The sequence below is a fragment of the Zonotrichia leucophrys genome, chromosome 1 (genome assembly GCF_028769735.1).
Source record: "Zonotrichia leucophrys gambelii isolate GWCS_2022_RI chromosome 1, RI_Zleu_2.0, whole genome shotgun sequence".
In the NCBI taxonomy this organism is placed as follows: Eukaryota; Metazoa; Chordata; class Aves; order Passeriformes; family Passerellidae; genus Zonotrichia; species Zonotrichia leucophrys.
In genome coordinates, this window is record NC_088169.1 from 40017436 (window position 1) to 40041689 (window position 24254).

Here is a 24254-nt window from a genome sequence, read left to right on the forward strand (position 1 = left end):
GTAATATAAATTTACACTTAATAGAAATGTAATCCTCTTGGGAATTAACATCTGCCCTAACATAAACTTTGTCACATTTTATGAATGCTTATGAATATTAATTAATTATTCTAGCCCACTTGCTTGCATGTTTGTAAATAGACAGCTATTAGGACAATTAAAATAGCAAGATGAGTAGCAAAATGGCTTCAGTCTAACAGCTATATAAATAAATATATATTTAAGAATACTACTTCTGCCTGTGTTTCTCAGGACAGGCCGTTGTTCCACTCGGTACGCATGTGGACCTACTTTCCAGCTATTCTTGTTTCACATCTATATTGCAGAATCACTGCAGAGCCACAGGCAGGATGAACCCCATTGTCCTCCGGAGCATTCAAGCTTAGCACAAATGCACGATCTAGCGACGAGAGCTTTCACGCAGCCGATTCTGCATGCCCAGAAGTTCAGCTCAGCTTTTTCATCCTGAACAATGGGGAAGCAAGGGGGATAGCCTAATATTTCATCCTCTGTTTTGCCTACGTAGTCTTTGTCCACCAGTGTTCTGTGGCATTAAAGGTGAACCTCTTTCATGCGATAGCTATCAAAAAGCCTTCCTCCTCTAGACAAGGCAATGATGAGTTAGAGTCACTGTTTGCTGTTATCCTGATCTGCTTTTCAAATGAAGATTCGTTTTCTTTGATCTATATAACTTGTTCTGCTCCTTCTGTGTCTTCCCACACCATGGCACACAGTCTCTAGGTTAAATACAGGAGAAAATTCTGAAAATTCATTTTTCTGCTGTCCTGTCTCCTAGGCATGCCCCCCTCCCTTCAAGCTTTCTTTGTACTTTTTTTTCATTGCTCGTAGTCAAACAAGTTATTGAAATGTTTTTGTTTGTTTTTTGGTGTTTCCGTCCCTCACCTTCAGTCGATGTTTGTAAAGCATTTAACACTACACCAGGCGGGTTAATTTACTGCGCTGGTAAAACAGGCTATTTGGAGTGTCTTGCAACACTGACATGTTTTCAGCTTGAAAATCAGATGTCTCCATCCCAAAGGAAAGAATTCTTGCCAAAGCTTTGTTTATATCGATGCCAGGTGCAATCTGGCCCAACAGTGGTAATGACATATGAACACTAAACAGTTTGTAAAAAACATACTTCAAAATGAAATCTGAAGCCTGTCTATAAAGACCCAGGTAAAGGTCTTACTAGGAATTTGCCTGGTGTAGAAAAGTATTTCTTTGTAGAAACATTAATTTGGCTTCTGGGCTCCCTTTAGTGTTATTAGTGGCCTCTGATTTCAGTTTTTTCATTACAGCTTGTTTTTCTTTTGCTTCTGGTAGAGCTTTCAAAGCCAAAGGTTTACTGTGTAAAAACATTTTAACAAAAATTACTGTAATTACTGTATTTAGTATTTTATTTTGTACATGGCTTTTGCATGTATGATTAGGAAAAGAAACCTTTTCTTTTTTTTGCTTCACAGAGAGCAACCCTGACCTGGTGAAAATTGGAAATACTGCAATGCAAAGCATACTGCAGCACCTCTTGAAAGGGAATTGCCAGAATTTAATTGCATCCTCCTCTTCTTAAACAAGTTCAAAATAGGCTTTCATACCTAGAGGCGATTTTTTGGTTATTGGTAAGTTAAACCTGCGTAAGAGTCCTGACCCTTAGATGAAGTAACTCCCTGCCCATAGTGTGAAAGCATCAGAAACCCCAGTAGGCTGCAAATTGTGCATGTTTGTCTGATCTCTGTGATGCTCACATCCTTTGCACACCCTTACTTAAGGTAAGATAAAACTGTGGAAAGCAGAGGCGGGTAGACACACTGAAACGTTTTTAAAATGTGCTCAGATTTTGTTTGCAAATCTGTATTAAATTGACACACCCACTAAATCAGCGGCCATTTAAATGAAAATCTGGCCCTAAAAATCAATGACATTTATACAGTGATCAGATTCTTCTCTCTTCAGAGGGTCAGCGCTAAACCCAAGCGCTCATTGCTGCTGTCAGTATGTGTGCTGCTGTAAGGAAGGTGCCCAGTGTGATCTACATATCCTATAGGCATAGAGCAAACCGCTTCCTCAAAGAGTAAACCAAACAAAAGCCAGAGAACAACAGCAATAAGAGACTATTTGACAAAAAGCTATTCATGTGCAGAACCCATTACCTCACCACATACCTAAGAGTGAGCCAGTGGCTTTGGGTTTTGTCCTAAGAGGAAGCTGAGGGAAATTTTCAGGATGCTTTTCCCATGTGTTTGAAGCAAAATCAGGAGATCAGTATGCCTTTAAAATGAGAGATAAGCCTCTTAATACTCTAACTCAAACTTCACAAATCATGATTTTTGAATCAGTGCCTCAGCAGAAAAGGAAAGACTCAGATTTGCAGATGGCAAGTTGCTTGCTGCAATCTGAAAGGGTCTATACTATAATGGCAAAAAATATGACTATATACACTTTCTTCCTCTGTCCATCTGCCACTGTTATAGTCTAGTGTGGGGGTGATTTTATTTAAATTTGGACTGTTTGCAGGCTGATTTCTCATTTCTGCAATCATTAGGTTTATAACAAAAAGAGTAAATAGATTTTTTTAAAAAAATCCCAACTGCTGCCTTAGTGCTGTGTGACTTAAATAGTGAAATCATTGCTACAGGCTGCCACAGAAGAAATCTGCATACATCTGCTGCTGGTCTGCATGGTATCTCATCCAGTGACTATATATGTACATATTTACATGGAGGGAATCTTTGGGAATCTTCTTAATTCTTGCAAGTACTTTCTGAAATGGAAGATACAGAATCTTCTGGTGGTAATGACCAGGCAGACCAAGAAAAACAGAAGATAAATACATTAATAATAGAAAATGAGTGATGCAAATAGATATTTAATTTATTAATATTTAAAGGTCATAGGAAGAGTAATCTTGTTTTACTCACTTATTATTCTCCTTCATCCAGGGAAATGACACAGTAGATGCCCTGCGAGCCAGTTTCCCCCACACTCATAAGAAAAAAGGTCAATGGACAGAGGTACGTATTCATCAAGACACAGGGACATTGAAAAGCTGTCAGGAACCATGACTGCAAGCATCAGATCATTCACCTTTCCCCTTGCTCAAGACTTGCCACGAAGAGGACACACAGATGGATTTTTGTTTTCTTGTTTTTCAGAGGGAGTGGATTTCCCTAGAAAAAGCCTTTGTGCTTTCAGCCATCAGACCCTCATCATTGCAGGGACTGCCTGGTGGATCTGCCTCCTGGAGTGGTGGTGCTCATGGACAAATCCCCGGCCCAGACTGGTCCCCTGTGCTTTCCCCATGCCCTTGGCTCCCAGCGGCACTGGTGCACCAAGGCTGTGTCCCTGGGGCTCTGCACAGGGAGCAGAGGGAGCTCTGCTCCAGCACATCCTGCTCCCCAGAAGGCAAGCTGGTGGCTGCAGGGAACAGAAACAGCTGTCTAAGGCTGCCAGCTCTGCCAGGCTGATGGCATAGGAATTGCATCAAATAAGGGAAATTGACTCCTTGATATGTTATGTTTTTAAAATGGCCTGTGATGTTACATGATAAGTTGTTTTAGGGCTTGTAGGTCATTAGCTCAGAGGATCTGAAAAAATAATATCTGAAGACAGACTTCTAAAGGATTCATTTTAAATAGCTTATTCTGTGAGAATGAAAAAACATCAAACTAAAATTATTGCAGAACACCGATTCCCATCTCTTTTACACTGTGGAAGTGTCAGTGTGCAAGATGGAAACTCGAGCCCACTGGGACAGTAAATATTTTGAATCTGTGTTTTTTTGCAAGATGGAAGAAAACAAAGCAGCTGCCCACAAGGTTTCATCTGCTCTGAGTACCATGGCAACTCCACCAGTGAAGGGGGGAGATAAGTTTGGTCCATTGCTTGGCAGTACCTTGAATAGTATACCTGGAGGTATAAGTCATCTAAATACTAATGAAATTTAGCCACCTTTTGGATGGCCTATCTCATATATTTTTTTACTTTCTTCTTTTTCCTTCAAAATGTAAAAGGGACTTTGATTTTGTTAGCGTTTGTATTCAATATTTGTCCTCCATTAAGATGGTATTGATATAATTTGGCATGCATGCCGTTCTTAAGTCACTGAAAAGAGTGGTAAAGAGCACTGAAGAACACTGTTTGCCATGGATCACTGTTTGCCATGGATCTGAAAATGTATAAATATTAATATATTTATTTAATGTAAGAAAATTAATAGGCAGGATACATTTTGATGCACAGTTCTGAAATTTGGCTCTTTGTCTAAAGCCAATGTAAAAAATAAATGGGTTTTAAGCCTATGTAAAGTTTAAACTATCCAGCATCTTTGTCACTTATTCCATGTCAAGTGGGTTAGAATGTAGTGATTGTGATAAGGAGGCTTTTCACATCCATTTCTACCAGTAGTAACCCAAGACGCAGAGGGGGGTGAAGAACAAGGGTCATATTTATAATCTGGAATGCTGCAAAATGTATCTCTTCAAGTTTTCAGCTGAACTGAGATATTTATCTTAACAAGATCTAATTAGACCTAATTTCCATAGCATATCAATTATTTTCCTCATTAGAGTAGCTAATGCCATGTTCAGATATCATGGCAATCAAGCTTGTGATTTCTGGAAAAACTGGTTAGAAGGCTTAGTATTAAGTGTGTTTCCAACTGTGAAATTTATCCTTCTGAGCAATGCCTCCCAGTTTACTCACTTTGTTCCAGGATTCTCTGCAGCATATGGCCACTGGAACCCATTAAATAACACAAAGTAAGACAGGCAGCGATGAGTCAAAAATAGCTGCACTAGTGAATCGCCTTTCAAAATTCTGTCTCTAACAAGAAAAATAATGAAGAATAAGACATGCAATTAGAAGAAATTAAGGTCAATTTTCAAGCCGGGTTGCCTACATGGTGGTTTCAAAATCCACGTTAGGCACCTCAAATAAAAGCAGCCTGATTGAACACCTGCAGCTCTTGGCAATGCACTCGTGTGTATAAGGCAGCCAGGCAATTCTTGCACTCGGAGTCTCTACCTCCTGATTTTATTTTCCCCAGTTCCTAAACATCCTAAAACTCTGGTTTCCAACCACTAGGTTTAACATGTTCCTTTTTCCTCCTAAGGAAGATACCCAGTGCTTCCAGTGCAGGGCCATATGTGTGCCATATACTTGTTGGACAAGTCCCACTGGCTCAGCGTGAGAGTGAAGGCACTTTTTTCATTACAGGAGCTTGTCACATTTTATTTGGCCAAATGCATTGTCACAAGACACTTGGATTCCTTGCATCCAGCCTGTGTCATCTACAAGTGTGGTGTCTGTTCTAAGGTTTTTTTCTAGAGGTTTTGTTACAGAGGTCAGTATATCTGCAAGGAGATTTATCTTCTAGAGTGGCTGCCTGCAGCATTGAGATTATTTGGGCTTTGGAGGCACCCAGATCCCACAGCTGAAGCACCTTCTTCCTATGGAGCTACAACAGTCAGGCTGAATCTTACCTCAGTGTTTTCTGGGCTGTTGTCTCCAATCCCAGATCAGACACACAACATTTTGCTAATATGAAAAGCAGAGGTAGAGACCTCTGCTGCTATAAGAATGTTACATTAGCAATGGATCTGAGCTCAATGTATGGTTGTACTGACATGCTGCATGGCTGAGGGCAGCTTTCATTCACAGCTACCCCCTAACCAAGCATTTATTAATTTTTTCACATTTAAAATACGCCTCATGCTCTCAATGAGTACATCTTGAATGAGGCACAGGAAACATGCAAGTTTCTGAATAAAGGGAATTCTTTACTTGATGCATTTTCATAGAATCACAAAATAGTTTTGAAGCTTTGCAGTTATTATTATTATTATTTCATCATGTTTGTATCCAACTCCATTTACAAATAAAAAGATGCTTCATGTGGCTGTCCAAATAATGTATTCAAAGTAAACAAGAAAATAAACAACTCTGCTCTTGTGACCTGTGTTATGAAGAATAAAAAGTTACCTAAAGGTCCAGAGAAAGTACATGCTGTGTTTGTGCCCTTATATCTAAGCATGTCTATGAATTTAATGGGCATATTCAGGTATTGTGCAGATAGGAATTCAGCCACATTTCTCCTAATTGATTTGAAATTATATGGACAGTAACGGTGCCAGAAGACAAATTAGTTTGCTCTTTCATACTGAGCTGAAGTTGTTTGGTTTTCTTAAAAGAAATAAAACTGATAATTGTCACTACAGTAAGTAAATATGTCTGAATACATGCAGAAAGCAGATCTATTGGGTAAGAAGGTTACAGAATCTCATTTTGTGGTCCATCTGCTCCCTCTTTGCTTCCCAAGCCAACAGACACTAATCTGGGATGAAGAAACTGACAGGACATGGGGGAGGAGTAGATGGTCATGATTCCTGCACGTTTCAGCTTTTTGATATATGTGCTCATGCCATTGTGATATAATAGAAGGAAAATAACACAGTGGAGTCAGGAGGACAATTCCAACAATTATGCATTGCAGCAGCATTTTACTGCTTAAGATTTTCTCACACATTCAGTGCAATTTACATGTTTTACCACTGAGATCTGAGCACTCAAAATTAATGTTCAAGGGGGAAAAGATGCTTTGCTGGAAAAGATTGTTAAGCAGATCAAAAGCTGAAATAAACAGTAAAATAATCAGATTGAGTTAAGAAAAGTGTCCAGAGTACTCCTGCTGGATTTTTTCTCTAATTTGCATCTATGCTGATGGTCTTGGAGAAAATGTGAACATCATCCTAGTAAAAATTTCTAGTGGCCGTAGCATGAAATAAAAGTGGTTCAAGAGGATGAAAATAAATAAAGAAGAGATAGGGATAAAATCAAAATTCAAAGCCACAGACCATGAGTATGAAAGACAAAGCCAAAGTGGCAGTGTGGCTAATGAGGGATGAGAGTGAGAGAGGGATGTGCTACATGACTGTGCAGTAATCAAGAAAAGGGCCAATGGAGCTGTATCATGTCATCTCCATCACTGCACAGCTCAGCAACAACAGCACTGCCAGTTTTTACTTCTAATTCTGGTCACTTTATCATCAGAAAGACAATAATGAATAGAAATAGGTTTCAATGGAAGCAAAAAGGAGCAAAGTGAAAAAAAGAGATTAAAATAGATAAATATGTATTGTTTGCTTTAACTATAATCAAGATGCAAGGCATGTACAAATAATTCAAGCACTTGAATGCTTCACTAAGAATGATAAGTTCTTGAACATAAGCAAAGAGAAGCATCACTAGCATTTTGGATAAGAACTACGAAAAAGTTACAAAAACCAAAGCTGTTGTCAGCAGGGAAGTGTGCCTAATGATTAAAGCACCTAATCCAAGATTTAAAAATAATTTCGACCACATGATGTGAAGCACTGATGCAACATAAGGTCCCTCTGCCAGGTGAAGGCTGCTCAGAACTTCTAAAATGGTAACTGTAGCCCAGATCAGAGGCTGTGTGTGCACAAAAATTACTGGACTTCCCTCAGCTAACCATGGATTTCTCATGGATTCCTTCTTATTCCCCTTCCATTCCACCCTTCCAAAGCCACCTGGCTGTCCCTTGGATGTGGTTACCCTCCCTTATGTGCAGGACCAGGATGATTCACGAGGAGAGTGGCTTAACTTTGATGCATGAGCCAAGATGCACATTTGTCAGCCTAGAATAGCATGGATACAAGTCACATGCTTCAGTCTGTGTGATGCCTTCAAATGGCCAGTCATCACCAAAAAGTCAGCCTAAGCTGTATCTCCTCTCTCTCCTGTATTTTGGAAGCTGCTCTTGATGCATTCATCTTTCACAGAGGCTGTCAAAAATTCTCTGTTCCCAGGAGCAGACACAGAGCCTAAACTTTCCATGGCCTAAGGACTTTCTCCTTACAGGCTTACTCACTAGGATTAATGGCTATGAATTACATGATATTGATTTTGTGAGAGCCAGGAATTTTACACAGCAAAGCCTATACATAATTACAGATCTTCCTCTGAACTTCATCTAATGCTTCAGGATTTATAAAAATCAAACTTAAACTTGAGATAACAAAAGAGATTCCCAGCACAGCAAGTTTTTCCAGAAAAACCTGCCCAGAACTCTTCTCAATGGTTTAATGTACTGCAGGCACAGTATGCAATCATGGAATAAGGATATGCTTGGCATGAGCCAAGATGTGCATTCATCAGCCTAGAATAGCATGGGTCCAAGTCGCATCCTCTGGTCTGTGTGATGCCTTCAAATGGTCAGAGACATCACCAAAAAGTCAGTTTAAGCACTTTCTGCTCACTGTCTTGTATTTTGGAAGCTAGTCTTGATGCATTCGTCTTTCACAGAGGGCGTCAATTCCCAGCAGTAAGAAGAGAACAACTTTCTCCTTCTACTTAGAGTGGATGAGAGATCCTTGGAACGAGTGGTAGGCCCTTTGTGATTAATAGTCCTTGACTGGATTATTTCATGAATATATTCTTGCTTTTTGACTCATGTTCACTGCCACACTATCGGAAGGAAAATGAGTCTAACTATTCATTGTGTGAAACAGAGCTGCTTTTTGATTTGCTTGGAACGTGCCACTTGGTAATTTTTCTTGTTTGAAGCATCTTGGCATCCACAGCCAAAGGCAGACAACTCAAGGACACAGCTGGTCCTACAGGCTCTAGAGAAACCCTAGGAACAAAACCAGGGCTGCAGAGTTGAGAGAAGACTCCATGGAGTGAACGTGCAAAATCAGACTTGGCAGAGAAAGCCACCACAAGTGTGGAGCACAGCCAGGCTTCAGTGAGTGCCTCAGCGAAAAACCTAAGGGCCTTTGTCCAGAGCATGACTAGCAGAGGTCAGTAACGAATAGTACAGTAACAACACTTTCTGCTCATCTACATCCCGTGTCCAGCCTTTAGATCCCATCTCTTGGTGCAGCTGGAAAGCCAATGCAACAAAAAGCATTTTGACAACCCATGTGTCTATCATCTGTGAGAAGAGAGGGCCAACAGCTCTGCTGGCTTTCACTTTGCAGTCACGAATGTTTGGTAGTGTAGCAGAGAAAGCTGTGCAATCACCAGCTTCCAGGTGGCCATGGCAGTGGTTTTGTTCCCTCTTTGCAGGGGAGTCCATCAGCTATGTATGTGGTCCTTCTCATCCTGCAGCTCTTGCTCTGCTGCTAAGTCCTCCCTGCAGCTGCTGGAGCCCCTGCCTCTCCCTCTCCTGCAGGACAGACACTGAAGTGCTCTGTAATTCCAGATCCACCTGCAGTCTGCCTCTCCCTCTGCATGGTCTGGATGGCACAGGAGATGGTCCTGGTGGCTGGAGACTCCAAGCACAGCTCTGATTCCCTTTACAGGGTCTTTGTTTTCTCCCGGCACATGCTTCTGTATTGTGTGAGCCGCTGAAAATAAACAGCATCTTGGAAATGGCACAGTTTCCGTGGCAGGTTAGCTGATGTGGTGGTTCATGCACCACACTGCAGAGGGTGGGAAAGCCAAATGCAATAGGGCAGGGGATGCTGTGCACCAGAGCCATGTCCAAAAAGAAGGGAGCCAGACCAACCAAAATTACACAGGTGGGCAGGTTGAAGGAGCTAAGTAATCCATCCCAACTGAGCAGACCTACATTGAACTGCTGCCAACCATACATGTAAGAGAAATCACTTGTTGCTGTAAAATGCACCCTGAACACAGTTATAAACAGAATTAACATGAAAACATGGATGTTCGGATGAATGAATTGAAAGCAACGCCAATTTTGATTGGTTCATAAAACACGCAATTAATTATTTCTGTAGATAAATCAAAACACACAATTTGCAAAGGAGAACCCAATTCACCCTATATGCTTTAGGTCCAATACATTTAGCAAAAGCCAAATTAAAGAGATTGAAAGGAATCTTTGCACTTCTTGTTGAAGAAGAATCCAGCCCCCCTTGATTGCAGATCATGCAGGGGCTAGTGCTGTCCTCTGTCTGGCAGCAGACTCCCACCCTTTCCACCAAAATAACATTTGCTTACTAATAATGTCTCTTTCTCCAAAAGGTGTAAATAGGCCCTTGTTCGAGCTCATCACAGATTCAGCTATATTCTTTTATCTCCAGTAATCTGGAGATTTTTTTCCCTGCAGATAGTTTCTGTGTTCCATTCGCTGCTATTTGCTAGAGAAAGACTCTTGGGCTTTTTGCCCTTTGTATTTCCTCTCTTCTTTCATGTGGAGAAGACTGCCAACGTGGGATTTGCAAACTGCTGCCAATATGGGATTTGTGCTGCTGCGGCTGCCAATCTTTAATTTAGCATATGTATAAAGCTAATTTTTGGACACGATGCTAGTGCCTGGCATCTCTGCAGGAGTCAGCCAGGTTGTAATGTTTGTATTGTACTGCACTATAAAAAAACAATAAAAAGAAAATATAAAGGAAAAAGCCTTTTATCTCTAGCTTTATAGCTACAGATATGGTCTAAATACTTGTATTCTCCCTCTGCATCTAAAATCCGCTTCCTCCTTTCTGTGCCGTAGCCCTTTCTTTTAGATTTGCAGTTTGTGTTGCCTGTATTAGAAGCCAATGATAGGCTCCTGCTCCCTACTGAGAATATCTTCATATTAAAATGTATAAATTCAACTCTTTAGAGGCAGAAAAAAAGACTAGTTTCCCTTTAATTATATTTAAAATACACAGTCACATATGAGAAGAAATATTTTCTCTTTAAAAAAATATGTTAATACAGAGAATCAGAGAAAAAAAAATATCATTCAGGAAACATCTTTCTTATGGAAAACATAAGCTTGACTACCCTTCCTTGGCAAGGACATCTATGGTTTGGGAGGATGTTCCTGCAGTGAATTCTCTAAAATACGGCAGTGCCATTCTGGCCACTCAGTGGGAGTGTGAGTGAGCCAAACTCCAGCTCCAGAAGCCCCAATTTGGAGGACCCCATGTGGCTCCAGGGAGCTCCTTGGCCAGGCCTGGAAGCAGGCAAAGGGAAAGCTTCTGGGGAAGCCATGGCCACAGGATGGACTGAGGGAAGCAGCTTTCTGCTGCCCCACGATGGTGGCTACAGCAGGACAAAGGCTGTACTAGAACCACTGTTCCCAGGGGTCCCAGATGGATTTATAGGAAGAGATTAATTCATTGCAAGAGCCTTCAGTGACAGTTCACAGTTCTTTCTTATGGAGAGGATCTCCTAAACCTGTACCTAAACTTATTCCAGCCCTTGTACTTGAAGGATGGGTATTCACCAGAAGATGTGAATACCCATGGAGGAATTGCCAGTGAAAGGGCTATGGTTTGGAAAAGCCTGGCAGACTGCGAGTGGCAAACTGAGCTAGTGACTTAAAGTAGGACTCACTGACTGCATAGAGTCTGAGCATTTGCCCCCAAATGCAGGGGAAAAGATCACCAGACAAACACAGATCATCATGAGGATTTTGTAAATCTGCTTTTCACAAATATTTAGTATACCCACAGGCTATTTTGATTTTTTCTTTTGTTATCAACAGAGATTTTTGTAGTTTCTTTTCCCACTAGATATATCAGATGAAGGAAAGGGAAATTGCTCTATCCTGGCATCACTTTTCATTTTAATTATTGTGATTTAAATTACCCCATCTACGGAAGCCCACAGTAGAGTGTTGACTACCCAGTAATAGAAGGTAGTTTTTCCGCACGGCTAGACTGGTATTTTCTAAGAAGGAGATCTGCTAGCTTGCCTACTTTCACAGCAGCAGTGCCATGGGCCGTAATGAGACAGGATTATTGTTGCAACTGCTCTTGAAGGCCTCTCTCCCCAGGCAGCCACAGAATGACTGAGTCACGCAGGTGATGCATTCGCTGTAACAAGATGGACAAAACCCTGAAATCCACATCCCAAATAATCCCCCACATACCCACACCTCTGGAGGAGGGGGTGTGGGGGGGTGAGAACAAAAGCACTGATGCCAGAAAAAAACAAACAACCCAAACTGTTTATTTTAAATAAATAAATAAAGGGGGGGGGGGTGTGGTGTTTTCTAATACCAAAATGCCCTGCACAGTCATGCAGAAGAACCGGAGTTTGGTTTCTAATCGCAGCCTCTCGTTCCCGGGGCCGGCAGGAAGCACGCATGGGGTGAAGGAGGTGCCGTGCATCACTCAGCAGCAGCCCCTCTGGCTGCCTAATGAAAGGGGCTGACAGGCTCTTGTGGGAGACCCATCCAGCCTGCCTTGGCTGGAAGGATGATGGCCTTGGCACAGAGCACCACACTGCGGGAGGGGATTTTTTTCCCAGCTTTATAAACGACATCCTTGAGGCCCTGTGTGGCTGCCAGCTTCTCCTGGCCAGCGCAGGACTGTCTAGGGCTCCCTCTGGGGCTCATCCGCTGGCTGGAGAAGCTGTGTTTGAGAAACACAGGATAGCCCCTGGCAGAGTGTGCCGAGCTGGACCACCCTTGCTGAGGTTCCTGCACCTGCTGGCAGGGAGAGCGAGCACTGGGACTGGAACAGCCTCAAGAATAGAACCATTGACAGAAGCACAAACGTAGAGCAATTATTTATCTTGTGCTAGGAGTGTGTGAGGTGGCAATTGTGCAGAGCCCACTGTAAGTTAGAAATCTGCTTTATTCCCAGAGCACTGGTGCATCAAGGAAATTCTACTGGCAGGCACCTCAGAAATACGGAAAGGATTAGGACTCTGAATGCCAGGATGGTATCAGCAATGTTGTGCTCACATTAGCAGCCATGCTCTGACTCCCTCACCCTCTTCTGTTATGGGGACAGCAGAAGGAAATGCTGTCATCTTTTCAGAATCAAGCACTGCCACTAGAAGACATGAGACAAATATTATTTTACAGAGCTCCATGAAGCTTCAGAATTACGACACAAAAATTCTGTAGTGGAGTAAGGAGGGGGCTTTCTGCACTTTTGCCTTGCTTTGCAAGTTTCTGCACTGGGCAGCAGCCTTTGAGCACCGGTGATTGCTCTGGGGAGCTGTTCCTGGTGACTAAGGTCTCATTTCCACCAGGAGTACCTGCTGTGGTTTGGATCAGTCATTACATTTCACAGCACACAGGGCTGCCCTCTGCTATGTGCCAGTTGCATCTAAAGCAAAGCAAGCAGTTAAGGACACTTCTACCAGGATAAAACCTACCATAGGTTCTGTTTCACTTGTGTCTGGCCCTTCTCTTCTGATTAAATTCCATGATTTATTAGGCTTGCCTGATGCAGGCAGAGCCCAAGCACACAGTTTTCCCTGACAAGGTGTCACAAGCTCATGCAAGTACTGCTCATTCCCAAGACAAAGATTTTATCCCTGGACTGCAAGCACTGGCCACTGTCTGTGTCTGATCAACCACTAGTGACTCTGCTAAACCTGCCAGAAAATAGGATGTTACCAAGTATTGTTTATGTCAGAGAGTTGCAATCCTTGGCAGTGCCAAACAGGAATAAATACGAACCAAGTATTTAAACTGCATGCTGCATCATGAAACCTACTCAGACACAAAACCCAATTCAACCCAAACAACAATAAAAAGCTTTTCAGGAGGTCTTGGTATGACCTCATCATTGACCTGCTGATTCACCATTCAGTGAGGCAAAGGATTCATATGACACTAGTCTTCCCCAATCATGTGAGAAGGGTACCAAATAAAATGGACTCACTGGTGTGAAACATGAAATTATCCTCTCACATTTCATCTGTCAATTATTTCACATCAGCAGTCAAGGAAAACAGATGTAATGAACAGCTCATCATTCAAAACAATCACCCCCTAAACCCAATTCCCTTGCTAAATATAATCAGGGGAAGATCAGCAATGCTTGGATTTACACACAATGTGAACTGAGTTCACTGGCCAGTTTTCCATGTTGGGCCACACCAGCCCAGCTGTACCCCACACTTCTGAGTGTCCAGGCAGCTGCCTGCTCCCAACACATGACCCCTCACCGAGCAATATCATGTCCAGCTCTGAATAGAAGTGCAATGCCTTGATGTCACTCACTTGACAGCCTGGGCATCCACCTCTCCCAGCACACCAGTGCTGAAAGCAGGGCAAGAAAATAAGGACAATAAAATAGCCAGGATAGGAGAAAAACACCATTGTGTCCAGGGTAGATCACAACCAACAGTGAAAGTGAGAACACATGAATGTTAAAGCTTCACTTCAAAAAAAGACTGATGTCCCTCAGAATAATCCACATTTAAGAGACAGGCAGACGCCCCACATTTTTCCATCTATTTTTTTAAAGTCTTTGCCCTTACCTTTGCCGTTTTACCCACATCTGACTTCAGGACTACCAAAGCCTGAACACTGCTGACTGTATCTCAGTATCAGAATACCTTGGCAATTGCACGACGAGATAAATATCACTGCAGACTGCTATTTAAAAATGCGTTACTATGACTTAAGGGAGACGAAAAGAGAGAAATTATATTTCTCATAATATGGCACACACAACCATTACATCCTGAGCTTTTACATATCACCCTTTGCTGATGTAAATACTAGAAATGGATGCTATGTGGTCAACAGAGCACTGCTGAAGCACGGGCAGTCACACAAGAGTGACGTTTCCCACCTAATTGCACAAACACTCCAACAAACCGCGGCACCTCGGAGGTCTGGTTCCTCACTGATATTTCAGTTGTTCACTGCCGCAGCCACGGACGCAGCGAATTTTGAATTAAACACCACTGCTCGGTGATGCTGACACTCCCAGTCAAGCATATCTTGATGAAATTAGAGATGCAGAAAATATTTTTTGACAGAGTGCACGAGCAAAACAGCCAGAAGTACAGCGAGTTCGGTGTGAATGGCTCGTGCAGAGAGAGAGACAGGGGAGATGTTGAAAATTGGAATCTCTGATTTTGGCAGGAAGAGGCGAATTTTATTAGCAATCTATGCCGCAAACATAACTTTCCAACTATTAACAGGTTTTAGTTGCCAAAAGAAAAACACCATTTCTAATTGCTTCTCAGCTCTTACATTTTGCAATAGAAAAAGAAAAAAGGAGAAGGCAAGAAAACTTACATCTCCATTATGTAAAATATCAGACCGGTGGAGAATACAGCAGTATTCCAGTTTAACAAAATCTTCACAAATGTAAACACTTTACAACCTTCTGCCCAATTCTATGCAATTCTATGACAAATTAGCACAAACATATTGCAGGAAATATGCAGGAAAGTTTTGCAAAGCATCATAAGCTATTTAGGTATTGGTAAAATAAGATTGGTTATTCTTACTGTTGCTACCCCCTAGCATGCAGGATCATAAAAAGTCTAAAGGCATTTTATTTCCTTGAAGAAACATGATTTTCCTTTGAGTTTAACAGAATGGAAATTTTAAATTAATGCAAGAGACAGCAGGATTAATTCCAACCTGTAAAGCTCCAAACCCCACCTGTTTCAGTGTACTTCTTCCTAGTCTAAGAAGGAAAATACAGCCTTTTTGGCTCTGCAAGTACCACTGTGATCCCTGAGCAGAGAAAATTGCTATGATACAATACTTTAATTGTCTTTGACTTAGAGGTTTGGATGGGCTAAATGAGACTTTTAAAGTAGCATTTCTAAACTTCATTGAAAAGATCCTCAGCTTTTCAGAAGGTCCTCAAAAGTTCACTAAGACACAGCTTGTGAAAATTAGTAGCTAGCTCCTTTCCAGAGAAAGGCTGGCAAGTTCAACTGGGAAACAGCCTTTAGTCAGAGCAGAGAGAGTGGCCCTTGGGGAAGGGCCCGGATAGACTTGGTTCCCATGGGCAGCTGCTTTCTGTCCAGCCAGAAACACACAGCTTACCCCTAAAACCAAACCAGCTGCTCTCAATCATAACAGTGTGTAGCTAAAAATTGCAAAGATGTCTTTATCCAGTGCTCTGATCATACTGGCTGAGGTGCCCACACACGTGAGCTTTCCAGTTGCATAAGAAAGCATTGACTAGCTGCTCCATGAGGTGACTGGGGACTTTTCCTACCTTACATTGCCAGAACATGGACAGCGTATGTACTGGCTGCACGAGACAGGGTCTTGAAATCAAAATACAAATTCTCCTACGTGTCCTTGCTGGAGCCATGGAAGTTGGAGGGAAGAAAATGCAGAGCTGAGCAGTGCCTGGTGTGCAATGGTTTGGAACCCACACTGATGACAAAGCTAAAGGAGCAGCACTGTGTCAGGACATAAGGTAGGAGAGATGTGTTCCACAAGGAGCTCCCTGGACTACAGCATGCCAGCTGAAGCCCACTGCTGCTCATGGCCACACTTTCTCATTTGTCTCTGTGGCTGTGTGCAGCCAAGCACGTGTGACAGTGGAGGCTCACCCTGAGACCTCCTGCGTCCCTGGATGCTGCCCACAGCACTGCTACACGTTCAGGTGACAGAAATGGGCAGGAAGCACCCCATCCTCACAGAAGCCTCTGGCAGGACCCAGCCCAAGAGCAGACCTGAGGTTCCTGTGACCAGGACCAGCTCAGCTCCCATGTGCAATCTGGGTGGCCAGAGCAAGCACAGAGGAGCAAGGGGACAACAAAACCCAGCCTTTCCTTCGTCCTTCTGTGAGGTGGCAGAGGGGCCTCTGCATGTGTGTGCCTGCAGCTTGAAGCCAGGCTCTGGGAAATGCAGCAACCACGACAGGCTGAGCACGGCGTGCCCCGCCAGGCGCCCGCTGGGCTCTGCACCCACCCCTACTGCTCGCCCCCTCGCAGTGCAACAATTTACCCCTGAATAAATTAGCAATAATTGGAAATCCACTTCACTGGACCTTACACAGCATGACTAATGTGACTCACTTTTTAGCTCTGTTCCTTTTGTGTGACTACCCAGCAAAGAGGGTGCCTTAGAAAAGACAAGAACCAGTAAACTTTATGCTATGGAAAAAGAAATTACAGTCTCTGAAGAGTGATATAAAGGTTTAATGGGTGCTTTGGATGCACAAGAAGCGAGTGTGCTAAGAGTGCTGTGGGGCACAATGCTCCTACTGATGGCTTTTTGGCTTTGTATCCTTGTCTTTACCTTTCAGACGGTGCATGTTAATTTTGGTGGCATGGGGACAAGGCTCACAGAAGTACATCTCTGCAACAAAGGTAGTACAAATCTGCAGAACACAAATAATTTTGAAGAAAAACTCCAGACTTGTGCTGTTTACTAGCAATGTTTCAAGGGCTGGGTGGGCTGAGAGCTATCGGAATCTCAGCCTTTGTCTTTGCCTAGATCTCTTATGAGAATGTGGTTAAGCCATTTTAATTCTTCCTTTATGTAAAAAAAAAATAATATTAAAGGTTATTTAGAATGGTTAACATAGAGAAATTACAGCATAAAAACATTACATGCCAGATAGGTAACTTTTAAGAAGCAAGAGTGCAAACACTGTTAATTCTGGAGTGTCACATACATCCATTTTCTCTCATAACCCTATTCAAGCTCATTGTATTGACCTAATTGCCAGGCTATGTTTTTTCAAGAAAAATAAAATGAGGAGTGTTCAGCACATAAATGCCTGTGTAAGCCCTGTAATATAGCACAGCTACAATATTCAAACAATTTGGCAAACTCTGTGCACTCGCAGTAACTTGCAACCTGGTATATGAAGTAAGCACTGTGAATTACAATACAGAATTTGCAACATAATCAGTGTGGGTTTATTAATGTTATATGCAAATGCCATGTTTAAATATTTATCTTTTGGTACCTGCCAACAGGTATTTTCCATTCTAGGGGGAGTACTTTTCTCTTGATTTATGCACATAATTCCTACTACATGAAGCCCAGATATGCATGCGGAAGGAGAGAGAAATGCATCCCTGTAGCTATAATTTTTTCTAAGACATTAGTGAGACAAGTGTTTCACAATTGCTGTGCAGGATCCTTAAGCAGAAATTGTGGTGCATGAAACAATCCCAATTTCCAAGGAAAAAATTATACCCTTTCATTCTCATAGCAGCATGTAACTAAGGTTTAGATGAGTGAACAGATGCATGCAAAAATCAGCCATGAGAATGGAAAACATTCATTTTCACAATCTGCTAAATCTGCTAGGTATGCATGAAACGAAGCCAGAGAGATCTCCAGCAGAACGCAATGTCACAGTCTTGGCACAACGGGGAACTTTCTCAGATGCTGCTTGTGCCAGCACTGGCACTTTTACTGTACAGTTGTGTTTAGAGAACACTGAAATACACTGGCATCTCAAAGAGTTAATGATACAACTGCTATTAAAATACATTCTCTCTACCTCCCACCTTTTCAGGAAATTAGATGGGATTTTTTTTTCTTATTATTGCAGCTATTGCTTCACATGAAGTAACAAGTTCAATAGTGAGATTTTCCAAGTGTGTATCCCTCTGCAACAATGCAAGTCCCTTATCAAACCTTTTCAATGAAAATCTGGTTTTGTCTTCACAGCACATACATGACCCTGGCTTAGTGATCTCATGCAATGCTCAAAAAAATCTCAAATTTTATATTCTTTTTTTTATTACCGTTATTCTCAGATTGAGAATAAATGAGCATATAATTAGAATGAGTAGATTAAATTGAATTAAAGAGCATAGTCAAATAATCGCCTAAATAGCAGATTCTCAGAAATACGGTTTCTGACTTTTCAAGGGTGAATTAAATGTCTGACTCTGTTGAAATGTAGATCTTATCAATTTAACGTCACAGCTGGTGCCTGGCCTCCAAAAGCTTGATTCTCTAAAGCCCAAAGAAAGCAAATGCACCACCCTGTTTCATTTTAGCACGTTGCAAACAAGGGCTGTGGGCAAGAAACCATACATGGAAAAGCAGGAAGGGAGGAGACTGTTTCCTTGAGTGGCAGGACTTCCTCTGGCAGCTCCTTTGTGCCTCCTCTTGGTGCAGGAGTCTCAGGTCTTCCCTTTCCTAAAGAAGGCACCTCCAGTGTCTTTTCCCCTAAATTGCTTGGAAGCACTTGGTTTGAGCAGCACCTTCAGGATGAAGACCTTTTGTGGAAGTGACAGGGAGAGGTTTTCTGCAGAGACAGTGGTTTTTTCTGGTCTCTGATGGGATTCTTTCTTTTGGAAATCTGGCAGCTTCACACAGAAGGGGAATTTCATAGCTTATCTTTTGGTATCTTGGATCAATTTTAATGGCAAAAAGCATTAAAGGATCTTGTCACATGGCTTCTGGAATCACATGGAGAGTCCAGGATGTCTCCACACTCCAAGGCTGCTGCTCAAGCACTGGCATTTATATTTCTTGGCAAAACCTGCATTTATGTACTCAATTTCCAGAACAGGGTGAAAACCAGATGCCCTTCTTTGCACCATGCAGCTTACACCCTGGGATGTCTACATGAAAGATACTGTGATGATGGGGTTTATTTTAAGGAGGTGGTTGATTGGTAGCCTACAGTGTTGCCCTTTTCATGCCACACTCTGGAAGGGAAAAAAAAACCTATGAAAGGAGGTGTGCTTGCGCCAAGGCACTCTGTGAAGTGTACCTTCCCTCTGATCTATGACCTGGAATCAGTCCCCAGAGGCAGGGAGGTAGATGCTGCCAGGATGGCCCTTGGACTGCTTACAAAACTCTGCTGGAGTCCTGACATGAGGAGGAGGAAAATGAAAGGAGTAGTTTGGAAAAAAAATACTTTTGTTTAGGCCAGATCTGTGACCTGTAAAGCTGCCTCAAAAGGGATACACAGCCTCTATACTTCCTTCAGAGGCTCCATCAAAAGGAATGCCTGGAATCTGCAGCTCTGTGCAGTATAATGTTTCACTGCATACTCCTTCCTCTTTGTTATGCTCCAGAAGTGTGCATTACAATTTCGTACCTTCTTCAATGACTTACTTCTCTTTTTTTTTTTAGGGTGTTTCTCTTTCTTGCCATTTAAAAGATTTCCAGGGAAATTTCCACCAAAAGAATGGACAAATCAATTGTCTAAGTCAGATGCAACATCAGTGTCCACTTCTCTGGCTTGTCCTATAATTGACAATAATGATTTTTAACAGCGCTTTGGGGAATGAGTACTCTGTATTTAGGAAATCCAGGCAAAGTCTGCAAGTTTTTCAATATTGTGATGAAAGGATAGTGCCTTTGCTACTATGGTGATTGGGGTGCAAAGCCATGCTTTGGGATGCTATGTCATGGGTTACAGAGATGATTTCACATAAGTGAAAAACATGTAATTCCCATTCTGTGACAGCCTGGTGCAGCCACTTGGGAAAAAGCCACAACAACAACAACAAAAACCCCAGAACTAGTTCACTGTGGTTACAGCAAAGCAGGCTCTTCACTGCACGTGCTGTGAGGCTACCTTGGCAGGCCTGTAGGTTGCTTCCACTGACAAATGCTGGGGAACCCATTTGCGTGGTTGGATGAGTGCACAGGAGAGAAGATGGTGTGCAGCCTCGGCAAGCGCTGGAAGCGCGAGGCACGGAAACGTGTAAAGTGCCAAAAGGGAGCCGGCAGAACATTACACTTGTATGAAATGGGAGTAATCTCATTACCAGAGGTGATAACCATTGCACCCCTGATGGAAATGCATAATTACTGAAAACAGCTAATCAACTGCAAGAGCAGCAGGGTAGCCAGAAGCTCCTATCTAAACCATCTACTGTGCTTAACCCAGTTGAGCTGCTCCTCCTCCTCCATCACCTTCTACAAAAGGATCAGTGAAACATGCTGCACATACAGATCCTCACATGTGGGTCAGCCCAGATGAGTGATACAGTGCTTTGAATTTTTACTTGCAAATAAAACATGCATCAGTGAAGTCTCCGACTTATTTCTACAAAATGCTCAAGCATGCCACACTTGCAGCTGCTCATTTCATAGCTACATCTCTAGATGAACAGAATTTGGAATAACAGCCTAATATCCGACTTCTGTTGAAAAAAAGTTGACAGCAAGCTTCTTGCCTTTAATCTCTGACTTTGAGAAATCTTGCCTTTAATTTGCTAACAATATATTTGGCTATGGACAGTAAGAGGTGATAATTCTCAGACTAACGGCAAGGGAAATTGACCTGTTAATGGGATCTGAGGAACACTTGCTCAGCCTCATTGATGGTGAAACTGGTAATAACCAGGTGCTGGATTTAGCAGCTGCAAGAACATAGTTTTTTAATTTTTCTGATCCTTTCAGTCTCTATCCAGGCCCTTCCAACAAAAAGAAGAACTGGCTTGAATTGTTTATTGAACTACAACAGGTGAGGGAAGAGTAGAAAGGGAGGGAGAAAATATCTCTTGGCAGTTAAAAGTAAAATGCATAATTTTCTAGTTACAATTAGAAAAGCAGTAAAAACTGCACGCATTGTTTCAAGGTCTTTAAACAGGACAAGCTGCTCATGGAGCTGGCAGGCTATTAGGAAAATGCAGAAATGAAAATTTCCCTACTAGTATAGTGATGGTATCAGTTTCATGTCTGTTGAGGATCTGATTTCTTGATGATGTCAGTAAACTAGGAATAGAACCACACAGGGACACATGCACTGTGATGCTTGAAAAAAGAGTCATAGACCAAAATGTACAATCTGTCCCTTGAGCACAGATATAAATCCAGGTCTGTCTTCTCGTGTTTCATGTCCTGACCACTAAGCTAGAAAGTCAGCTTCAGGCCTAGATTTGGTCTGTGGCCCAGTTAATATCTACTTATTTAAAGCAAGGTGGAGGATGTCTCTTCCACAGGGGTGCATACATACAGATGGAGCACCAGAGTTTTATTTAGCAAGCAGGGTGCTGCTGTCATCACTCCAGATAAGGACAAATAGGCCTGTGCTCCTGGCTTCCTGGACAAGTTTTCTAACCACTAAGAAAGTCATGCAATCACACATCTATTTCAGGAAGGAAAGGAGACCACTTCATCCATCTGCCTCCTCAGAGCAGGGTTATCTACCACTCTACACCAGGCTGATAAGGGCCTCACCCAGCCAGGGCTTGGATACCCCCATGGAGCAAGGATAGACCAGTGCTCTGAGCAGCCTCTTCCAATGGCTGACCACCTGCATGGCAAAGACTTTATTCCCTTTGTCTCCAGTCAGCATCTTCCTTCAGGCAGGCTGTGGCTGTTGATTCCAGCCAGTCTTTGGCCTTCCTCATTCTATGCTTACATATCCAGGTAATATTTCTGCATTCCTCCTTGGGAGCCCATTCCTGCATCCATTTCCTATATTCTTCCTTTTTGTGTTTGAGTTAAATCACGAGTTCCCTTTGCAACAAGCTGGCTGTCTGCCATGCCTGCCTGTTCTTCCACCCTTCAGATGATTTTTTTTTGTATTTTGTGCAGATTGTCACTGCAGTCTGACTAGCCCTTATGAGCTCCCTTGCCTCCAGGGGAAGCTTAATGTGGAATTGGTTCTGTCTACAGCTGAAGTCTTGTGTCCTTGCCTTCATCACTGCCTTCAGGATCATAAACTCCAGCATCTGACAGCTCCTGCAGCCAAAACTGCTATTGACTGACAGTTCATTTTCATTCAGGATTCCAGCAAAGCATCTCCCCTAGTTAGTTGCTCGGCACTTCCACCAAAAATTTGTCTTTCTTGCATTCCAGAAATCTGAGTGTCTTGTGACCCATCATGTGCTCCTGTCAGTAAATTCTAGCATGGTTAAAGATCTCCATGAGAGTCAGAAAGAATTTGAGATTCAATTCAAATTGTTCAATTCAATTGAACAATTGTTCTTCAATTGTTTAAAGACATATTTGTCCACAGTCTCTCCTTGATCAGTCACCATCAAGACATTCCTGTATTCTGGCTTCCCCTCTGACCCTGATCCATCAGCTTTCAGTAAGCCTTTTACTGATGCCACCATGGACATGACCATTATTTCCTCTTTTCTAGCCTAGCCATCTTAAAATAAAAAAGCCACAGCTTGTGTGCTTTGCATGTGTCTCTTGTCAGTCTGCTAGGCAAATTTTGATTGCTCAAGTGCCTCAGACAGAAAATATTTGTCTGATAACCTTGGCATGAAAGAGACAACAAGCCACCACCAGAAGACAGAAATATTGCTAGTAGGCACAAAGGCAAACTTTCAAGCACTTAAGAGTACATTCAGGGGTATGTCTAGGAATAGCACTCTTGAATGCAGCTGTTTAAAGTTAACTCAAGGCAACTATAACATGTTCCAGTGCTAAGGATGCTTCAAAATACCTGAAATTGTGAAGCTGCATGATGAAGTAAGAATAAAGTCTATTGTTCATGATATCTATTGATTCGACCTGGGTAAAGAAGACAGGACAAAACAAGCTGACATCATGATTTCATGATAATTACTCAGCACTGGTGAAGCTGCTCCTGAAATGCAATCTCCAGCTTTGGCCACTGACTTTGAGAGAGGTGTTGAGAGACTGTGGAGGGCAGTCAAGATGTGAGAAAGCTTTTGACACTGCTGCATAAAGCAACTTCAAAGGGAATGTGCTAATGCGACAAATGATCCCAAATGGAAGTTCTAGTTTCCCCTGCCAGATACATTCATCAGTAAAACAAAAAAAAGTCACAATTCTATAAATGCTCTGCTTCACTCAAGGAATTGAGCTTGATAGCCATAGCAGATTTACAACACATTCTAAGTTTCCTAAGCACTTATGGAGTTCAGGGTGCCACTTGTCTGGCTGACAAGGTGGGAACTTCTTGCATGTATCTTGCCTATTTAAAAGGCAGCACAAGCTCTCTTCTCTTGGACAGTGAGAGTAAAAGTAGGCAGCCCAATGTGAAACCCCTGGCAAGACTTCATTGAACTGAGAAGCTGCTGCTTTGTTCCACTGTTCCTCAGCAGCACCTCATTTGCTTCCCTAGCATTTCTTCACACCCTGCCTTCCACTTACCAGCTCTTGGACCACACTGGAAAAGAGCCTCCTTACCTCCAGCTACCGTGGACACAACCAGCTCATAGATGTTGCCTCTGCCATTATCTGAAGTGCCCACTACTACTCGTTAAATATGCACAACATACATAGTCATCGTCATCATCATAATCATTATTATTATTATTATTATTATTATTATTATTATTATTATTATTATTATTATTATTATTATATTTTTTGACCTTAGTCTGCCTTCCAAGACTATATGGCTTTGACAGGTGAGACTTGTGGCTCTGTTCACCACTAGCAGCACAATGAAATCCCAGAGATCCCATGGCAAAAAACAAAAAACAAAAAAAAACCCCACAAACAAAAACAAACAAACAAACACACAAAAGTGTGTGTGTGGGAGATCTCTGAGAGCCCTTGTTTATGGCAAAGAGCTGCTGCTTTTCCTGCAGGAAACATCACCCCCATGAAGGCACAAGCCATGCAAGGTTTTGCTGTGTAGCACCACACCTCAATGAATGTAGGTGGATGTAGGAAGAGGTGATGT

The 24254-nt window shown here is 42.3% G+C and overlaps 1 protein-coding gene and 1 long non-coding RNA gene across 6 annotated transcripts in view; one reads left to right on the forward strand and one right to left on the reverse strand.

Moving 5' to 3' along the window:
• Positions 1-4314, forward strand: part of LOC135447325 (uncharacterized) — a 71751-nt gene extending 67437 nt beyond the window's left edge. For both annotated transcript variants that reach the window (XR_010440073.1, XR_010440068.1), the window contains 3 exons: positions 1467-1622; positions 2943-3014; positions 3156-4314. This is a non-coding gene — a long non-coding RNA (uncharacterized LOC135447325). The remainder of the gene's footprint in view (positions 1-1466; positions 1623-2942; positions 3015-3155) is intronic.
• CLYBL (citramalyl-CoA lyase) overlaps positions 1-24254 on the reverse strand; it is a 165967-nt gene that overhangs the window by 41078 nt on the left and 100635 nt on the right. The window lies entirely within an intron of this gene.